A 4,800-nucleotide genomic window follows, 5' to 3' on the forward strand; every position below is an offset into this window, starting at 1 on the left:
TAGGATTTATTAGTTAACGAAAAATTATTTGGTGATTAGTTGGGTATGTCGAGGTTGATTGGGAATTTTGGAGACTACTCGAGGAATTAGTAGGAAATGGGGCAAATGACTATGACGCCCTTGGCGGCATTAAAGAGAAATCACTTTGGTTAGGGGCATTGGGGTCTTTCCTAGCCTTAGTTGGACTTAGTTAGACTAGAACCTTACAAAAGGAACTAAGGAAACACTGAACAACTTACAGGCCATTCCCTCACGTTTTCTCTCTTTCCTCTCCCTTGTCATATGCAAAGTCACTGAATTTTGGGGGAGCTTGCATTGAATTGAAGCTTGTGGTTGGGTTTGGTTGTGGTGCAGCTCAGGGGTCGTGATTATCAATTGAGGTAAGCTTTGAATATGGTTTAAATTGGGTTTTATTTGGTTTTAGGGTGTTCTAGAGTTTGGCACTCAAGGGTAGGATTTTAAGTTATGTTGAGGTTTTAGCTTAGTTATTTATGGTTATATGTTGGTTAAGTTGTGTTGTTATGAGATTGAGAGTTAATTATTAGCTTTGTTGAAGTTTGGGAACTGATTTTAGGGTTGTTGGCTTTGGGATATCGCAAGGAAAGTGTTGTGTTTTTGGGTTCGCATGGTCGGGCCGCGGCGCCTAAGAACTGTTGAATCGCATTAACCTTGAGGCCTAAAGGGATTCGCTGAATCGCCTTAGCGTCGCAGCTCTTGGTAGGGCTTGCCGCGATGAATTTCTAGTGTTTTTCCCAAGAGTGCTCTCTGACTTGAGGAGGGCCGTGGCGCCTCTGAGGTTGGCTAAGACTCAAATAGGAAATATCAGCCAAATAGGGTTTTTAAGCTCGAGCACCCAAACCTAAGTGCTCGGGAAGGATTCTACTACACGGTTTAGTAGAATTAGAGGTCCCGAAGGCTAGTATGCTCTTATAAATATTTTAATTGGTTTGGGTTTTAATAGTTACCCATTATTTCTATTTGACTAGGGTTACCGTTAAGTCTTGGGATTGAGGATCGTGCTTAGGACTGCTCTACATCTTCAGCTCGGGACTCGAGTTAGGAAATCTACAATCGAGTTGTGAATGAGGCTGAGATCCCCCTATAAATGAATATACGTGAGATTCTAAATATATTTGTGTTTGAGGATATCTAGATAGGCATGTTTGTCGGTGCTGCTTTCGAATCTTCTTTTGCAATCTATCTATCTGTTATAATTGATCTGATAGTCCGACCTAAGGGAGTCATGGCTGATGTTAAGCATGCGGAACACAACCCGACCTAAGCGAGCCGGGGTTAGCTAAATACTTAGAGAGCTCAGCCTAAGGGCACCGACAGTTAACTAAGCTTGTTGCTTATGCTCTGTTATTATTGACTTGATTGACCTGAATTTGCTTTATGTAAAATGTTGTGCATTTGTGTATGTGAATTAAGTTTTCTTGTTGAGCCTTTGCTCATGGGTGCTATGTGGTGCAGGTAAGGGAAAGGAAAGCTTGACGGGTCGTGAGTTGGAGAGCTTTGGGGGCAATGTGTACATCAGCAGCTGCTCGACCACGGTCGAGGGATTGACAGGGACTAGAAGCAAAATTGTATTTCCACTTAGACTGGCTTCAGTTGTATTTACTTTTAAGGGTTGGAATTGCCTTGTAAACATTGTTTTTGGGATCCCATGTACCAACTCATATTTTAATGGAAGTCAACTATTTTATGATCATAATATTTTAACCCTATCCTGTTAGTTGACCTTAGTAACATGTTTATGTCCAAACGACATGATTAACAAGTCCTGCTATTTAAAATACAATGTAATGGTCTTGGATATCCATGGCGTTACATCCTATTTGTGTTTATTGGATCTTTTGATTTACTCATTAAGTTTTCTTAATATAATGAGGCTAATGACTTTTGTTTTCGAGATTCACTATCATAAATTGTTGGGAACTTGATTTACAATAATGGAATCCATATTTTCCTAACGGATCGAATATTGGTTCCCTTAAGGGTTAATTCTACAACTCAATAGTTATTGAGCTCAAATCTATAATTTGATTATAGATTAATTATTCGCTAGTAAATTAGTGCTACTTAAGGATCAAGAGGTAATTAGAAGGAAAAAACGGTAATCTTGACCATCTCTAATTAACGAACCAATAAATGGAGGACATAACTATATTTATTGATTATATCAATGGACTACAAAACAAAACTCTATAAATATAATTCTATAAATTATAGTGGAGTAATCATGGAATTAATAAATAAGATTATCAGATTAAAGAGTTTAATTAATAATCTGGCTTATTGGAGTTTTGTACTATAGGTCCATGGTCTCCAGATCACCTCTGTTCTACAGTGCAAGGGTAAGGATGTCTAAACAAAGATTTGTAGAGAGAAGAACTTAATTACAAAGGAATTAATTTTCCAAAGCAAGGAAATAATTATGTGATAGTTATGGGCAATTGATTAATTATTTAACTATATAGTTTTAATCATGGCAATTGATTAATTGTTAGAATAAGTATTAATCATGATTGGTTTAAAATAAAGAGAGATTAATAATTATCTTATTTATAATAAGATATTTATTTATTTATTTAAAGTTGATATTTTATGGTAAAGTTATTTTGAATTAAATGATATTTATTTTGGGATAAATATATTGTGTTATATATTAATTAAACGACCAAATGAGAAAATTAGTGAAAACTCTAATGTGGCTCACCCCACTCACTGTATTGTACAGTGAGTGGCGCCACAAAGGGATATTTCCTATCCCTGGGATTTGACTTTTGAATTTCAAATAATTTGTTTATTAAATTATATATATTTATATTTAATTATTTTTTAAAATATTACTTAAATGAAATAGATAAATAGGTTATAATTGACAAGTTTTGTTTTAAATAAGATAAAGATGAATTAAATTAGTTTATTATCTTTCTAAACCTAAAAAACAGTGATATTTTTCAAGTTGTTTTTCCAAAAGTTTTGACTATCAAACTCTCTCTTAGAAAACGAAAGCGATAGATTTTTCAAAACCAGAAAATCTAATCACAACATCCTCTCTCTATCAAACCTGACTAGATCTCTTATTTTGAGTATATCTAGTGAGTTATAAATGAACATTTTGAATCCTACGTGCCCACACACGTCCTTGTGTGTTTGAGGATTGGTCTAGAAGATCAAGGTGTGAGCTTTCAGAATAAGGATAGGAAGATCGTTGATTTATACAAAAACATGTGTGGACTCTTGATAGGCTACAAGAAATAATCTCTAATCTATTTCTATTTGATTTACTATATCTGTATATGTATGATCCTTGTTGGTATCAATAATTTTTTCAAAAAGAACGTATTCCGCTACAAAATCTGATTTTCATATTTAATACCAACACCTACAAACTAGTTGAGCCATCGCACGCCACCTCCGAGGGTTGCCAAACCCTAGCTGCCATAAAATTAGGGTTATTATATACCCTAATTGGCAATTTTTTTTATCCTTTTTCCTTTCTCATAATGTCCATTGAAATGGTTATTTCTAATTAATAGTTTTGAGTCCGAATTCAACTTGGGCCTAATAACATGTTGGGTTTTAAATATTCTTAAAACATGTGAAAACATGTTATACATATTACCCACATAGTATCTAATTAAATCATGCATTTCATACGAGTAGCAACATGTTTTGATTAGGAACGCCTTATTTGATTGTATGCTTTTATTTTATGATTCATATAATTAATCTAGTACAAGATGATGAATTGATTTGAAGTGTTAATTTCAAACCTATTTGAATTTTATTTGATAGGAAAATGATATTCTTAATAATTAGAGCATTTATAGACTAAATAGTTTAAGAGCCTATTTAGTAGATTGATTAAATTTTGTTTAATGTTTAAATGCTTAATGAGATTAGTAATTATTAGAATATCATTTCATAAATTAATTGGATTAATTTAATTAATTAAAAAAAATAAGATTTTTTGAGAAAACACATATTCTAAAATAGTGAGTGGGAGAAGGAGATGTAACAATAACTCCCATGCTCTTCACTATTATTTCAAACCGATGTTCCATGGAATGGGCCTCGAGGTGCCTTTGTTTGCGTCCCCCTAAGGAATTTTTCTGACTGTTATTATTCAAGGTTAACTTCTTTAAAGAATAGGATTGAATGACGTATTTCAAGTTTGACTGACCCAAAGACACACTCTTGAGTTAAGTCATTAATCTAAAATAATGGGTTACACTAACAAAGGTTGACTAATCTTTCGAGCGGCCTAGTTAATCTTGACCAATTAAGCAGACTAGTTAGTTTAAGATTAGTCTGGCCTACCATAAGGCTAGTTCATTAATTGTCAAATTAATTTGTTGCAGAATTAGTAGTATTTATTTTTCTGTGTTATTGAAATTTGTTGCATTCATGCATCATATTTACTATTATGAAATTATTGATATTCATTATATGTGCTAAATTCATTTATTTATTTCATTATATCTAGATCAAACCCTATTACTGCTTTACTTGCAATTGATAAACTTACTGGGCATAATTTTTTGAAATGGAAATCAAACATGAAGATTGTGTTGATTTGTGAGAACCACACGTTTGTCTTTACTAAGGAATGTCCTGAGGTCCCTGCTGCCACTGCTCCCAAAAATTCTAGGGTCAAGTGTGATGCTTGAATTTTATCCAACAACAAGGCTAAATGCTACATGCTTAATAGTATGAGTGATGTACTCAGAAAGAAGCATGAAGATATGAAAACTAAATATGAGATAGGGGAGTCTCTTCAAGCCATGTTTG

Source organism: Humulus lupulus, chromosome 6, assembly GCF_963169125.1.
Source record: "Humulus lupulus chromosome 6, drHumLupu1.1, whole genome shotgun sequence".
In the NCBI taxonomy this organism is placed as follows: domain Eukaryota; kingdom Viridiplantae; phylum Streptophyta; class Magnoliopsida; order Rosales; family Cannabaceae; genus Humulus; species Humulus lupulus.